At 44.5% G+C, this 17,590-nt stretch overlaps 1 long non-coding RNA gene across 1 annotated transcript; it reads right to left on the minus strand.

The window, feature by feature from the left end:
* Positions 1–1,037: 1,037 nt before the first annotated feature.
* LOC133157838 (uncharacterized) lies at positions 1,038–5,824 on the minus strand. Its single transcript, XR_009715092.1, has 3 exons — positions 1,456–5,824; positions 1,275–1,370; positions 1,038–1,083 (listed from the first exon to the last, which is right to left on the minus strand). It is a non-coding gene; the product is annotated as an uncharacterized LOC133157838 (long non-coding RNA).
* Positions 5,825–17,590: the final 11,766 nt, after the last annotated feature.

A 17,590-nucleotide genomic window follows, 5' to 3' on the forward strand; every position in this document is an offset into this window, starting at 1 on the left:
GAAAAATTGAGAAACCTGCAAATAAATCTTCCCTGAAAATCCACTTCAATAACGTAAAAGGTTTAGCTCCATCTCCCAAAACCATTCCTCCTAGAAATTACTGACCTGCGTGACACGACTCTCAGCAGCAAATTGACATCACGTGATAATAAGATTGGCCCAGTGACCACTGAACAGATTTGAGATGAAACTGAGCTAGAAAACTATTTTTCTTGAGAACGCTAGTGCGCCCCCACGTGGACTGCGCCCTGGGCGGTCACCCATATTGCCCATGGCAAAATTCCGGTGAAGTCATCTAATCTGATTAATATTCTTCAAGGTTGTACTCTAATGCATAATAGATAATAAATGACCATTAAACCTGGTGCAAAAATATCAACTAAATGAAGAACGGTGATTTTGTAATGTTTTATTAGACTAAAATGGGGACAAAGGTTTGACATAAGAATGGAGAAATAATTGAAAAATAACGAGAAAAAAAAAGGTTAACATCAATCATTTTCTGGAGCTTCATTTGATATCTATTGTTAAATGATTTAAGAAAAAAAAAGTAATGTTACAATAATATAACAATCTTTTGTATTAATATGTATGGTTAGAATGCTATGAATGCAAAATGATATCCAGACAGGAAATGCTGTTCCAGACGTTGTGCTGATGTCATAGCAGGGTGACGTCTGTCAGGGTCGCGTCAAAATGCACGCTCACAAGCTTGATCTTGTCCAGGCCAGCTCGGACAGTAGGTTGAGGGTCACGTGGAAGGAGTTGGCGTCACATTGGATGCGGATCTGAACATTCAATAAAATGGGGAAGGGGGGAGCAAAATGGTGAGTGAAAGATCAAAAATGCTTTGAGCAATTAATGTTGTCAGGAAGGTGTGTGTTAAATGATGTTGTGATTCTTGCCACCTCAAAGCACTGGCCGGATACAAAGGGGAAAGAGGCCAGCTGCCACTCCTCCTTGCCCCATCGGCCAGACAAGAAGCTGTTCCGCACAACCACGTTTACATCTTCTAACGAGTTGAAGCGAGGGTTCATGTGAAGTGCGATGAGGCCATTGTCACCGTCAAGGTTGATGCCAAACCTGCAACGCACATGTTGTGGTGGCCGATTAGAGCTGGGTTGTCAAAAAATTAACAATAATACATGCGATAGAATGACTACAAACAGCTAAAAGTGCAATGTGGCTGAAGTCATATTACATTTATCTCAAGTTTGAATGGGTTGAAATGTTCAAGTAAATACTCCGTGACAGTATTTGCGGGGGGAAAACACCTCAATACGTTTCCTAATCACTGTGCGGGAGCATCTGACTTCACCAGGTGAACATGGCAGGGGATTGGTCTCAGTCTTGCTGGCTTCCTCTGGCTTCTAATTTAAAAAAAAAAAGACAGTTGGAATCATCACAAAGCCACACTCCTCCTTGTCAGTGCCCAGATGGGAGGAGAACACTCACACGCACCACCTTTCCACAATGGCCATCTGGGTGACGAGCTCCGTTGCGTGTTGTTCACTGACGTCCAACTCTTGATTTTCTTTTGACCACCTAAAACCATGATTGGCTCCATCCATCCGTCCGTCCGTCCGTCCGTCCGTCCGTCCGTCCGTCCGTCCGTCCGTCCGTCCGTCCGTCCATCCATCCATCCATCCATCCATCCATCCATCCATCCATCCATCCATCCATCCGTTAATCCAGTCCTTCTCAAATAGTGGGGCGCGCCCCCGTGCGTTACCAACCGCGTGTGACACCAGGGAACATGCTTTTCTTTTGGCTGTACTAGATTAAAGGGTAATTAGACATCCACTGCAGTAGGTGGGAGTGGCGGTATCACTGTAAGAGTGTGCGCAAGGAGTATTCGCTCTACAGTGTAGAGTGCACGGAACATACGCACACACAGCACAGAGCAGGTGATAAAAAGTGCAGTGGGACAACATGGAAAAATATTTAAAAGAGTTGAAAACGGCGGAGAGAGACGGAGATAAGAGAATTGAGAGTTATAGACAAGGACATATGACGAAGCGTACGAGCGCTCGGCTTCAGTGTGACTACGATGGGAGACGAGGAAAGACCGGTGTGTTTACTGTGCCTTACAATGTTGGCAGCGGACAGTATGAAGCCAAATAAATTAGGGGGGCACTTAAAGTCATTGCACTCCAATCACGCTGATAAGATGCTCGAGGTTTTTCAGCGAAAACGGGCTGAATATTGCCAACAATCATCCCACTTTGTGAATGTTACTTCTGTCAATCAGCAAGCACTGTAAGCTTCATATAAAGCAGCGTACCAAATTGCTCAGTGCAAAAAAAAAAAACACACCATTGCAGAAGAGCTGATACTACCTCCAGCCGTGGATATGGTCTCCATCATGCTGCCTCATTTTGATTGAAAAAAAACGCACAAATTGTTTTATTTATTTTTGTTTTGTAGGTTAAAATGTTTTATATATTGTGCTCCTGAGGTAATGTTGCTGATTACTTTGAATTGAATATTTATTGCTGTTATTTAAATTAATATTTTGTATGTTTATTATTATTTTATTGTATTTTTTTCAGCATCAAATGGCAGTTGGTCAAGAATGTTTATAGTTTAAATAATTATAATTTATTTTTTAATTTCAGGCAAAGTGATGCACATTGAATCTGTTCTGTTACAGACTAAGAAACAATGTTATCAATAAAGTTATTTATTGTAAGTTGATCTTTCTTTTTATTTATGTTTTGTTTCCTTTAATGTTAATAACATGGGCGTTGGGGGGCGCAAAATGGTTTCTTCTCCCTAGGGGGGGGGGGGCATCACAAAAAATGATTGAGAATCACTGCGTTAATCCAGCCGTCCATCCGTCCATCCATCCTCTTCCGCTTATCCGAGGTCAGGTCGCGGGGACAGCAGCTTTGGGAGGGACTCCCAGACTTCCCTCTCCCCAGCCACTTTGTTAGAAAAATGTATATATATGTTATCATGCGTACTCTAATCAATGCCTTACCGCAATATTACTGCAATATATGCTTGCTGTTTGGCCTCGCTGTTTTTATGATGTACCACAGAAGGACAGTTCCTTTCTAACAAAGACCACTTTGTTAGACAACATGCCTCATTGCTGTCCTGCACCCCAGATGAACCTCCAAGTGACCATTAAAGTCAGGGTTTCCCAACTATCTTGATCGTAGGATTAGGTTGGAATGTATATAACCAGTAATAAATAACTTAGCTTGTTGCATCCTACACAATGTCGTAAAACTTCCCTTGCTATGTTTTAACTAGAGGTCAAAGGTTTTTTCTCCTGTATCCAGTCCACTCAAACTCCTCTTCCCAGATGTTCTTATCAGTATGTAAACACCTAGTGATTTTTCCTTACGAGACAAAGCCCACATGCTTTCCTCCTCCCCTTTAGTGTCTTATGTCTCACACTGTGGGTAGGGCAAATCCAAATAAAAAGCGCGGGAGTGCCTACAGAGATTCAGTGTGTGTGTAGAGATTGTATTAAGCTATCTGTACTGCACTCCTCGCGAGAAAAGACTTAATATTCTGTCTCACTTGGTTTTGTTTGCTGTTGCTCTTCTATTCACTTATTCAGTCAGCGAAATAAACCTGACAGAAATTGGGGGCTCGTTCCGGGATCTCAACACGCCTTGAACGGTTCCAGCGGGCTCTTCGACGCAGGTGACAATCCTCGGCCGAGGTAAAACAAAGGCCCTTTGACGGGACTGTCTCAATCAGTCCGGCTGGACACCGGGAGGGTTGACGAGATCTTCCGAGGAAGAGAATCAGCAGACCGTGAGTAGGAATATTAATTCTACTAAATAGAAACAGTTAAATTCTGCAGGGGCGGATGTGGAGCCCCCTAGCTTTCAAGCTAGTTAAATTCCGCAGCAGGAGGGGCGGACTCCTCTGTTATTAAAAAAAAAACCCTTGAGAATTCTAGACCTTATCAAGTACAATTTGAAACAGTTAAATTCCGCAGGGGCGGATGTGGAGCACCCTAACGTTTTATGTTAGTTAAATTCCGCAGCAGGAGGGGCGGACTCCTCTGTTATTAAAAAACGCGCGTGGTATGCTTGTGAACGGTTTGACTGAGAGTGATCTCATTTGAGCGCTCCTCTATATAAACACACAGGATTGTAAACGGTGGCTTTGTGTGGGTGCAGAGGCAACAACTCTTTCGGGGGAGGTGAAAGGAGACTTACCACACATCGAATTTTTAACCACTGTCCTGTGAATAAAGTTGGTTTTAGGACACTGTAGGTGCCATTCAAACTACCAACTCCAAAATTTAGAAAAATAAACCATGGGAAACTTAATAAGCGAAAGTCCCTACCCCGACATGAACTAAAATGCAAAGATTGGAAAATAATTGAAAGGCAGGATCCCAACCGATTAAAAAAAGATTTCGATAAATGGGTTAAAAAATATAAATTTGAGGGAGAACTAGAAGCAGTACAAGAGCAAGAAGAGAAAACACAAATGCTACAAATTCAAAACTAAACATCATTGCGAAGTTGTATCCGCAAATGCATGACACACACAAAATTGAGGAATCATCTCCTCCTTATAGGATGACGGACAGAGCCACTAGGCAGAAAAGCCCGCTAGAAATGGATTGGTCAAAGGAAATCAGAGCAAATTATACAGAAATAGGCAGAACAAAGCAAAATGATAATGAAACCTTTGATGAGTATCGAGTGCGCATGACAAAAGTGTTTAAAACACACAGTGGACTGGTGGAAGATAATGCGCCTCAAGGTGCTTATCAGCAATAATTAAAAAATGCCATCCATGTAGGGTCCAAGCCTGCAATACAAATTAGGGTGATCAATAATCATATAGGAATGAACACCGGAACTTTGGAGGAATACATAAATCATGCCCTCCATGCGGAAAAAGTAGTAATAGACAAACAAAAACGAAAACAAATGAAAGCTTCAAAACACACTTTTCTGGTAGACCAGGATAGTGACACTTTTTACCAAAATGCAGGCAGAGGACAGGAAGGCCAGAGAGGGCGAGCAATGTCTAAAGGAGGCTTTAGAGGCCGAGGAAGAGTTGTGCAACCTCCAATAAAATGCTGGAATTGCGGAGAAAACGTTCACATGGCACGTGACTGCACAAATTAACAGAAACACTATGACTAGGCCAAAATCAAATCAGATCAGGTTTCCATGTAATGAAGTGGGAACCTGGCTGCCAAAATTAAGGAGAAATTAGCTTAAATATAAGGAGGTATTTATGTTAAAAGGATAAAGTAAGATAAAGAAACATTGAAGTTAAAATTTGCTAAATAAATAGAAAAGAATTACAAATAGCTTCTAAAAGTGAAATAGAGAATACATCAGAAAAGTAACACGAACAAAAAGGTGTGTTAGTGGGATCGATGTGTGTTCTATATGCTGTGCGTCATCCTTTTGTGCTGGTGTGTGTGTGCGTGTGCGCGCAGAAGATCCTCATGAATGGGTGTGTGTATGAGTGCGAGTGAGATGTGTGTCCTATGGAAGAAATCAGTAATGGAGAATGTTCTGGAGGCTGTTGAGCGATAATAGGGAAATTGAGAAGTGGACGATGATGTGTTTAGGTTGGTTGGAGAAACTAAGATGAGCAGTGTGTGGAAGTAGAGAAAATAAGACGTGCGTGGCAGGAAGTGACTAGAATGGTGGCTTGATAGGACGAGAATAAGAGACAGCAAATGTTGTGTAGAAGACTGAAAGATGTTGAAGGTGAACATGGTGAAGGGGGCAACGGCAAAGTTGGCCTGCCCTTTGAGAAGGTGAAACTGATAAGCGTGCCTGCGCTCGCGCGTTGTCGCGGGGCCATTGCTATGCTCGTGTGAGCGGTGGGCCGGCATCATGGTTGTTGCAGGAAATGGCCAGCCTGTGACCAATCAACATTGATGCTGCGCCCCCACCCCTCGCACGAGGGGTGCTGTGGCTGCAGGCGAAGCAGGGAAAGTGTGAGTTTCTCAGAGAATGTTTGAATATTTGAAGCAGGGTGATGCTTGAGGAAGATGTGACAATATTTGCATGAAGGATAAAAGGCACTGATGAGAAAACAAAAGTATAACCAAAACGTCAAAATAGAGGATGACGTTTGCGCAGCGTTGTTTGTTTGTATTGTTTGTGAGCTGTGTCTCTGCTGTAAGTTTTTGTGTTGTCTGTGTGCTGTCAGTGTTATGTGTTAAAATTGGCTAATGTAGGTGCACAAAAGAATTTGCTAGATTGTAGTCTATATGATTTGCACCGCAAAACAAAAGCAATCTTGTGAAAATAAGAAGAAAAGAAAGGCAAGCAATTTTTTGTGGGCAGAAACTGGTCCACACTGCATTAATGCCTAACCCTGATGAAACAAAATTTGAAAGATGGAAAGAACTTGCTTTCTGGAATTGGATGAAGCATAATTATTAAGTAACATTTCAAAGCTAAATTTAGAAGAAATAGTCGATTGGTTGTGTCAAGACTACACAAGTTTTTGCATTTGAGAATAAGAGAGTGATTGAGTTAGTTAAAGTTAAGAAACAACAACAATTGACTATTATATTAATTTACTGGCGGTTACTTTGTTGTTTTTTATCTTTATCTTGATTGGTTTGACACCTGGAGGGAGGAAAGATTAGGATGTGGAACACGGGTTGAGACAACCAGTTACACACGCAAAACTTGTGTGCACTGGGACACTGAGAAGCATTTTGTAAGGTGTGTCAAATTAAATGAAGATGAAATCATATGTAGTAATACAACACTTTACTACATATGGATTCTCTAAATCGTACAATTGAGTAAAATAAAACATACTTTTAGATTTTTGTTCAAATTACTAAGATTCTTGTGATAAACCATGAGAAACTAATTGAAAAAAAAAAATACTACAAGAAACTACAACTAAGCTAGTTGTGGAAGCAGTCCAATTGCCACGACAAATGGCTATATGCACGTGTGCAGGGCACGCACAAGACTGATAAGGTGTCAAGAGGTAACAAGCTTGCAGACGGAACCGCATAGCTGCGGTGCAAAAGACGCTTCAAATTTTATACACACAAGAAGCGGATTGAATTACTGGAATTTTTTTGTTTGAAGATGTGCAGCGACAAAGTCCATAGACTGAAACTCAATTATGGACGAAAAGTGGGGCATGAGTGGAGAATGGTGTCTATGAATGACCAGAAGACTGACCTATCCTACAAAAGAACTATACAAATGGGCGGCAATATTGAGCCATGGTTGTATGTCACATGGCTCAAGAGGAGGGATAGTGGGGCAGGTCAGTCAGCTTTATACAACATACGGATTTGATTCATATTCAAAACATTTAAAAAAATAAAAATAAATAAATAAATAAAATAAAAGAAAATAAAAAAATTGTAGAGCTTGTTTAACATGTGCTAAACACAATCCACAGGGTTATAATGCCTGGTCATAATAGATGCATTCTCAAAATGGTTTGATTTGGTTTAAACAAAAACACTGAATGCCTTAAACGTGGCAAAAACGTTATGTAAAAAATAATAATAATAATAATAATAATACCGAGATATGGGATTTTGAAAATTAATTCTCGTGACAGAACTGGTATAAAGTGTGAAAAGCCTTTAGAGCAGGGGATGAGGCTGGCTTGAGGACTGCGAGGGCCGACCTGTCCCGGGGCATCAAAGAAGCAAAGAGGGCGTTCTCGTGCAAAATTACCGCCCACTTCAAGGACAGCAGGGACGCACGGAGCCTTTGGCAGGGCATTCAGACCATCACGGATTACAATCCCGCGCCACAGAGCTGTGAAGGCGACGTCCGTCTGCTCAATGACCTCAACCGCTTCTTTGCTCGCTTTGACGCTCAGAACAGCACTTGCCCGCTGAAGGCCACTCCCCCTTCACACGAGCTGCCCCTGTGCCTCTCCGCCGACAGCGTGAGGAGGGCGCTTGCCGCTATCAACATCCGTAAGGCGGCGGGCCCTGACAACATCCCGGGTCGGGCGCTGAAGGACTGCGCTGGTGAGCTGACGGATGTCTTCACGGACATCTTTAACACTTCCCTGGAGCAGGCCATCGTCCCGTCGTGTTTCAAAGCTGCCACCATCGTACCTGTGCCGAAGAAACCCGCTCCGTCCTGCTTCAATGACTACCGCCCCGTGGCACTTACGCCCATCATCATGAAGTGCTTTGAGCGGCTTGTCTTGGAGCACATCCGATCCGTTCTCCCCCCCCACCATTGACCCCTTCCAGTTTGCGTACCGAGCCAAACGGTCCTCTGAGGATGCCATCTCCTCTGCCCTCCACTCAGCCCTCACCCACCTGGAGAGAAGGGACCCGTATGTGAGATTGCTGTTTGTGGACTTCAGTTCTGCCTTCAACACCATTGTGCCACAACGCCTCATCAGCAAACTTGACACGCTGGGCCTCAGTACCTACCTCTGCAACTGGCTACTGGACTTCCTCTGTCAGAGGCCACAGGTAGTACGTGTTGGCGAAAAAATCTCCGCCAGCATCACGCTGAGCACGGGGGGCCCCCAAGGCTGCGTGCTCAGTCCGCTGCTCTTCACCCTCCTGACACATGACTGCACTGCAACCTACAGCGACAACCGTATCGTGAAGTTTGCTGACGACACGACTCTGGTGGGTCTCATCACCAAGGGAGACGAGACTCAATACAGGCTGGAGGTTGACCTTCTGACCACGTGGTGCAGGGACAACAACCTCCTGCTGAACGTCGACAAGACCAAGGAGATTGTTGTGGACTTCCGGAAGGGTCACACCCAACACCTGCCGCTGACCATCGACGGTGCTGTGGTGAAGAGAGTGAGCAGCGCCAAGTTCCTGGGGGTGCACATCAGTGAGGATCTCTCCTGGTCCACCAACACCGCATCACTGGCAAAGAAAGCCCAGCGCCGCCTGTACTTCCTGCGGAAACTCAGGCGAGCGAGCGCTCCTCCGGCCGTCATGACTGCATTTTACCGCGGCACCATTGAGAGCGTCCTCTCCAGCTGTATTGCTGTTTGGGGTGGCGGCTGCACTGACTACAACTTGAAGGCCCTGCAGCGCATAGTGAACACGGCTGGTAAGATTGCTGGTGCTTCGCTCCCCTCCTTGAAGGACATTTACACCTCCCATCTCACCCGCAAGGCGACCACGATTGTGAGTGATGTGAGTCACCCCGCTCACTCTTTGTTCGAGCTTCTGCCCTCTGGGAAGAGGTATAGAAGCCTGCGCTCCCGCACCACCAGACTCTCAAACAGCTTCATACTCCAGGCTGTTAGGATCCTGAACTCGCTCCCCCGTTCTGCGTAGCGTCCTGTACTTTTACTGTCTGTACTGTCTGTATGCACACTGGCTCTTATTTGTTGTGTTATCTGTTTATTTATTATTTATTATTACTCTTATTATTTATTGTTTGTGCCTTTTTGTTTATGATGTTTTTTACTTTTGCGCTATGCTTGCTGGCTCCGTTTATTTATTGTGTTATCTGTTTATTTATTATTTATTCATCACTCTTACTATTGATTGTTTGAATTTTTGCCTTCTTGTTTTTATATTGTGTCGCGTACTTGTATGTCTATCGTGTTATGTGTCTCGTCACCGTGGGATAGAGAAAAACGTAATTTCGGTCTCTTTGTGTGTTGTGACATGTGGAGAGATTGACAATAAAGCTGACTTTGACTTTGACTTTGAAAATGTGCATGGGAAAAATGGAAGATCATGGACAAAATGTTTAGACCTGGTCAAACTGTACATAAATATTACAAGTACTGTGGGTTTAACCCCGTATGAAAAATTGTTTGGGCGACAATATAGATTACTATGTTTTAAAACCAAGTGGGAAACTAAGGATGATTCAAATTTGGCATTTACATTTTATATTTATAATTAATATTCTAAAGGCAAAAAGAACAAAGCACGTTCTCATTAAGAGCATTGAAAACAAAACGCTGGTGTTCTTCCAAGGGGGAAGGGCCACATTGAATATTGATAATTACATCAACTGCCATTAAAATAGCAGAAAGGTCAGTTGAGGTAGTCCTTGCAAATTACAAAAAGGTAATTTCTTTTGAGGTAACGTTCAATCAGGAAAAAGTGATCCAAAGGGAGCCTTACCTCTTAGAGAAATGCCGGGAACAAGAAAATGGAACAATGACGTTATTGCATGTAAGGTGGCTATCTTTGTTGCCACTTTGTTAACTTCAGCAATATGGTACTTGTGGGAACTAAGTCATAATGAGTAGGGGAGAGATGAGTGAACAACTTATATTGATCACTCCAAATTTTTTTTTAATTGTTTCGTTTAGCAGTTTATTCTTATACTAGTTACCTGAAACAAATTATCCACATTCACTTTAGATATATTCATCCCATTCTTTAACATCTACAGCGGTTGTTGACAAAGTATACATATAAACATCATACTCTCATGGCAGTCCAGATCTGACACAGCAGATCATCCTGCAAAGGTCAAATTGATCTTTTAAATTGCTACAATTGTAGCAATTTAAAAGATCAATTGTAGCAATTTAAAAGATCAATTTGACCTTTGCAGGATGATCTGCTGTGTCAGATCTGGACTGCCATGAGAGTATGATGTTTATATGTATACTTTGTCAACAACCGCTGTAGATGTTAAAGAATGGGATGAATATATCTAAAGTGAATGTGGATAATTTGTTTCAGGTAACTAGTATAAGAATAAACTGCTAAACGAAACAATTGATTGCTAATGGCAAAACAAGCTGTAAAGACAATTGAATATGTCATGTGTATGGGTTTGCGACCATTGCTTTATGTTCTACCGTCACCATTGATCAAAGATCGTGTGAAGTCTATCACGTCGATTGGATTGTAAGATGTGTGACAGAGCATTCTATATAGTAATATCCATTGAAGAAAGAAAAAAGAAGCCTTTGCTTTCAGAGAATGTAGTCAAGCTAAATTGTATATGTATCAACATCCCAAGATCTGAAAAAAGAAAAGAAAAAAAAGCTGGTAAAAACCAAAATATCTTTGAATTTGACAGCCGACGATGATCTGACCGAAATTGATGCAATTGGTGTTCCCGGAGGAGTGCCGGATAAGTGTAAGCTGGTGAATCAGAGGCGGGTTTCAGGGCGGTCCACTCCCAACTGGCCGCGACTTCCCTCATGGCTTTCCAGAACCGAATGGCCCTTGACATGCTACTCTCAAAAGAGGGTGGTGTCTGCGCCATGTTTGGTGAGCAATGCTGCACATTTATTCCAAATGGTACTGCCCCTGATGGAAGCCTGTCCCAGGCCCTTGAGGGCCTGAGGACCTTGAATGGGAAAATGAAGGAACACAGTGGAGTGAACACGGAGGTTTGGAACGACTGGCTAAACGTGTTTGGACAGTACCGTACCCTGGTTTCCTCGGTCCTAGTCTCCCTTGCCGTTTTTTCTGCTGTTTTGACCTTGTGTGGATGTTGTATTCCGTGTCTACGGTCTCTAATTAACAGGTTAATTACAACTGCTATCTCTCCAGCAGCTGAGACTTTTCCGTTGCTCCAAGGGGAAGACTTTGCGACTGACGAGGGTTGTCACTCTGGCGATGGCCCCATCTGTGAAGCTCCTGTGGTAAACCTGTCCGATTTGTTTCCCGACTCTGACATTGGTTATTAAGGTTCTATCTCCTCCTGTGTTTAAATTTGTTCCTATGAATTGTGATCCTACGGCTGAAAATCTCATTGAAATGGCCGCTTTTAGGTGATAAGATGGTCTCTGAGAACTTATGATAAACAGGAGGGAATTGTTAGAAAAATGTATATATATGTTATCATGCGTTCTCTAATCAATGCCTTACCGCAATATTACTGCAATATATGCTTGCTGTTTGGCCTCGCTGTTTTTATGATGTACCACAGAAGGACAGTTCCTTTCTAACAAAGACCACTTTGTTAGACAACATGCCTCATTGCTGTCCTGCACCCCAGATGAACCTCCAAGTGACCATTAAAGTCAGGGTTTCCCAACTATCTTGATCGTAGGATTAGGTTGGAATGTATATAACCAGTAATAAATAACTTAGCTTGTTGCATCCTACACATTGTCGTAAAACTTCCCTTGCTATGTTTTAACTAGAGGTCAAAGGTTTTTTCTCCTGTATCCAGTCCACTCAAACTCCTCTTCCCAGATGTTCTTATCAGTATGTAAACACCTAGTGATTTTTGCTTACAAGCCCACATGCTTTCCTCCTCCCCTTTAGTGTCTTATGTCTCACACTGTGGGTAGGGCAAATCCAAATAAAAAGAGCGGGAGTGCCTACAGATATTCAGTGTGTGTGTAGAGATTGTATTAAGCTATCTGTACTGCACTCCTCGCGAGAAAATACTTAATATTCTGTCTCACTTGTGGTTTGTTTGCTGTTGCTCTTCTATTCACTTATTCAGTCAGCGAAATAAACCTGACACACTTCATTCAGCTCATCCCGGGGCATCCCAAGACGTTCTCAGGCCAGCCAAGAGACATAGTCTCGACAGCGCATCCTGGGTCGTCCAAGAGGTCTCCTACCGGTGGGACAGGCCCGGAACACCTCCTCAGGGCGGCGTCCAGGAAGCATCCTGATGAGATAACCGAGCCTGCTCATCTGGCTCCTCTAAACATGGAGGAGCAGCGGCTCTACTCCGAGTCCCTCCCGGACGACCAAGCTCCAAACCTTATCTCTAAGAGAGAGCCCGGACACCCTGCAGAGGAAACTCATTTTGGCCGCTTGTGTCCGGGATCTCGTTCTTTTGGTCACGACCCAAAGCTCATGACCATAGGTGAGGGTAGGTCGCGTAGATCGACCGGTAAATTGAGAGTTTTGCCTTTTGACTCAGCTCTCTCTTCACCACAACGCACCGGCACAGCGTCCGCATTACTGCCGATGCTGCACCAATCCGCCTGTCGATCTCGCGCTCCATCCTGCCCTCACTCGTGAACAAAACCCCAAGATACTTGAACTCCTCCACTTGGGGCAGGATCTCATTCCGGATCCGGAGAGGGCATTCCACCGTTTTCCGACCAGGGACCATGGCCTCGGATTTGGAGGTGCTGACCCTCATCCCGACCACTTCACAGTCGACTGCGAACCGCTCCACTGAGAGCTGGAGATCATGGCTTGAAGAAGCCAACAGCACCACGTCGTCTGCTAAAAGTAGGGACGCAATGCTGATGTCCCCAAACCGAACACCCTCAACGCCTCGGCTGCGCCTAGAAATTCTGTCCATAAAAGTTAGGAACAGAATCTGTGACAAAGGGCAGCCTTGGCAGAGTTCAACCCTCACTGGGAACGAATCCGACTTACTGCCGGAAATGGGGACCAAACTCTGGCATTGGTGATACAGGCACTGAACCGCCCTTATCAGTTGCCTGGGCACCCTGTACTATCGAAGCACCCTCGAGAGAACTTCTCGGACACTGTCGAACGCCTTTTCCAAGTCCACAAAACACATGTGGACTGGTTGAGCGAACTCCCATGCCCCCTCGAGGATCCTGCCAAGGGTGTAGAGCTGGTCCACTGTTCCACGGCCAGGACGAAAGCCACACTGCTCCTCCTGAATCCGAGGTTCAACCTCTTGACGAACCCACCTCTCCAGCACCCCTAAATAGACCTTATGGGGGAGGCTGAGGAGTGTGATCCCCCTATAGTTGGAACACACCCTCCGGTTCCCCTTCTTAAAGAGGGGAACCACCACCCCAGTCTGCGAATCCAGAGGCACCTTCCCCGATCTCCACGCTGTAGAGGCGTGTCAGCCATGACAGCCCCACAACAACAAGCATTTAAAAACTCTGGGCGGATCTCATCCCCAGGGCCTTGCCCCCGAGGAGTTTTTTAACTACCTCAGTGACTTCGACCCCAGAGATTGGAGAGTCCACCTCAGAGTCTCCAGGCTCTGTTTCCACAATGTATCCCGCACCACCAGACTCACCAACAGCTTCATACTCCAGGCTGTTAGGATCCTGAACTCTCTCCCCCTTTCTGCGTAGTGTCCTGTACTTTTGCGCTATGCTTACTGTCTGCTGTATGCACACTTGCTCCGTTTTTTCTCCTCTTATTTATTGGGTTATTTGTTTATTTATTATTTATTCATCTCTCTTATTATTTATTGTTTGTGCCTTCTTGTTTTTATTTTGTGTCATTTGCTTGTATGTCTATCGTGTGCTGTGTCTCGTCACCGTGAGATAGAGGAAACGTAATTTCGGTTTCTTTGTGTGTCTTGACAGGTGAAGAGATTGACAATAAAGCAGACTTTGACTTTGAATTGAGGTCTTCAAAGTACTCTCCTCACCGACTCACGACGTCCCGAGTCGAGGTCAGCAGCACACCGTCTCCACCGTAAACAGTGTTGACGGTGCACTGCTTCCCCCTCCTGAGATAGTGTACCAGAATTTCCTCGAAGCCATCTGGAAGTCGTTCTTCATGGCCTCGCCAAACTCCTTCCACTCCCGGGTTTTTTCCTCAGCAACTGCCGAAGCCGCGTTCCGCTTGGCCATCCGGTACTTGTCAGCTGCCTCCGGAGTCCTGGAGGCCAAAACGGCCCAATAGGACTACTCCTTCAGCTTGACGGCATCCCTTACCGCCGGTGTCCACCAGCGGGTTCTGGGATTGCCGCCACGAAAAGGCACCAACCTCCTTAGGGCCACAGCTGCGGTCGGCTGCCTCAATAATGGAGGCACAGAACATGGTCCACTCGGACTCCATGTCCCCCGCCTTCTTTGGAACGTGGGAAAAGCTCTGCCAGAGGTGGGAGTTGAAGCCCTTCCTGACAGGGGATTCTGCCAGACGTTCCCAGCAGACCCTCACAATATGTTTGGGCCTGCCAGGTCGGACCGGCATCTTCCCCCACCATCGGAGCTAACCCACCACCAGATGGAGATCAGTTGACAGCTCCGCCCCTTTCTTCACCCGAGTGTCCAAAACATGCGTGCCGCAAATACGATGACACGACTACACAGTCGATCATCAAACTGTGACCTGTTGCCAAGTGCACACATGGACACACTTACGTTTGAACATGGTGTTCATTATTGACAATCCGTGTCGAGCACAGAAGTCCAATAATAGAGGGGGGGGGGCGTTCCTCCCAATCACACCCTTCCAGGTCTCACTGTTATTGCCCACATGAGCATCGAAGTCACCCAGTAGAACGATGGAGTCCCCAGAAGGAGCCCTCTCCAGCACTTCTTCCAAGGACTCTAAAAAGGGTGGGTACTCTGAGCTGCTGTTTGGTGCATAGACACAAACAACAATCAGGACCCGTCCCCCCTGTCAAGTGACATGCTGGTACGAGATGGTGTAAAATTAGGTAGTGAATTTGGCCCAGGCACATTGGCTATCCCAAAACATGTAGTAGTTCAAAATTTCACCAGGAGATGGTGTTAAAGCTTGACATAGGGGTGACCTGATGGAAATTAACAAATCTAATAAATCAAATAGTTAGCAATTGGGAGGACACGACCTGTTCAAACACGTAGCAACGCACAATTTTGGAATATGAATTTGCTCTGCCATAATTTTAAGATGCAACAGCTTGAGCAATATCAATATATGTGTTTAGGTTGGAAGAACCCAATATTGTGTTAAGTACTATTATGTGTTGAGATTGATCTTTATTAGACAAGATATAGGTATGTGATTCATGTTGCAATGTTTTGTCCAACCTGTATTTAACATTGGTGTTCCATCCATACTTGAATGCATTAAGTTGAGAGGAGACTTAAGGGCTAATACTAAATGTAAAGAAGAAACATCTGTTTCTGGTGATTGCTGCTTGAAGCAAGGTTGCCAAGACAACCAGTGGTTTCTAGCTGGCCTGGACAGGCATCAGCTAAAGAACATTCTCGAAACTTCCAGAAACTTCCAGGAAGGCCACCTCACTGGCCGGATGATGTAATTCTGATGAGGTAATGCCAGAAGCCTATAAATAGGTTGCCCGGACACAGTGCGGGCGCGCTTCTTCCTAGTCAGGGCGATGGCCGTGACGCTGCCCGGAATAAAAGAACGAAGATGGATTTTGCATTATTTTTGAGATTTAACCAAAATCTAATAAAATGAATTTCCAGAGTCTTCGAATAACTTGCAACATACCACCTCCCCACAACTGTAAACACAGGCGCGTGATGATGACGTCACCAGAGCCAGCGACCCTGTCGTCATGACAACCACTGAACCTGGAGACGGTGAATGGCTTATTTCTCTCTTTCTCCCCCCATCTCACCACTCGCCCCCCTCTTTTCTCTTTTCCTCTCTCATATATTTATTTTCTCATTTTGGCTTGGGAACTGGCCTGAATACTACTGACTGGGTAGGACGAACCAATTGTCTATTCGTCTGCTCTGTGACAATACAGCGGGTAATGTCTACAGAGTGTTCTTGTGTGTTTGAGTGTGTAGGTGTATGCGTGTACGTCTGTCAGGACAGCTTTGGGATGGGTGGGTGTATGTATATGTCCATGGTCTTAAGTGTGTGTCTTTGTTATTGGATCTCAGTAAATCTCACTCGTTAGCCTGTGCATGGCATTTAATGAAATGGACAGTGAAGGAGACGAGGTGATAAATTGCATTGACCATCATCGAAATATAAGTTGTAATCAGTATACACCCGAACAACTAAAACAGTTAACAAATATAAATAACTTCTCCTTTTTGCATTTAAACATCAGGAGCTTGAATAAACATCATGATGATCTAGTTACTCTACTTACAAACACGGGCTGCAGCTTTGACGTAATTGGCTGCAGTGAAACTTGGCTAAATGACTGACATCTTAAATCTGAATGGCTATAAATTGTTGACTAAGAACAGATGTGGCAGACCTGACGGTGGCGTGTGCCTATATAGTTCCTCTACATACAACGTGAGGATTTGTGATGACATTATCATAGCAGACAACCACAGTGACTCCCTTTTTGTTGAAATAAGCGGGAAAAGCAGGAAAAACCTCATTATTGGTATAATCTATCGTCCCCCAGACGCTGACTTCGAAATCTTTAGGACCAAACTGGAGGAAGCATTATTTTCTATAAATGATGACAGCAAAAGCTGTGTCCTCCTATGCGACTTCAATGTTGATCTTTCCAAGGATGATACAGTCAAAAATGACTTTATAAACACATTACACTCTTCATCCTTCTTTCCCACAATAGATGCTTATACCAGAGTCACTCACTCGACTAAGTCAATTATTGATAATTTCATCACAAATCTTACAAACGCCACACTTACTTCTGGGACTGTACTCTCTGAGATTTCTGATCATTTCCCTACTGTATTATTCATTGACCTTGCTAGGCCCCCACCTACTCGTCATTCAATAATATTAAAAATACTCAATGAAGAAACCATACGACGCCTAGGTGAGGACCTGCAGACCAAGACATGGTATGGAATATATGATTGTAGTGATGTTGATGCTGCATTTGAAACTCTAACCCAGTGCTTCTCAAATAGTGGGGCGCGCCCCCCTTGCACCCCTCCGTGAGTCATCACCTTATCGTGGTGGAGGGGTTTGCGTGCCCCTATGATCCTAGGAGCCATGTTGTCTGGGGCTTCATGCCCCTGGTAGGGTCACCCTTGGCAAACGGGTCCTAGGTGAGGGGCCAGACAAAGCATGGCTCACATTAGCCCCTTATGATGA

This window comes from Syngnathus typhle, linkage group LG8 (assembly GCF_033458585.1).
Source record: "Syngnathus typhle isolate RoL2023-S1 ecotype Sweden linkage group LG8, RoL_Styp_1.0, whole genome shotgun sequence".
NCBI classification, from domain to species: domain Eukaryota; kingdom Metazoa; phylum Chordata; class Actinopteri; order Syngnathiformes; family Syngnathidae; genus Syngnathus; species Syngnathus typhle.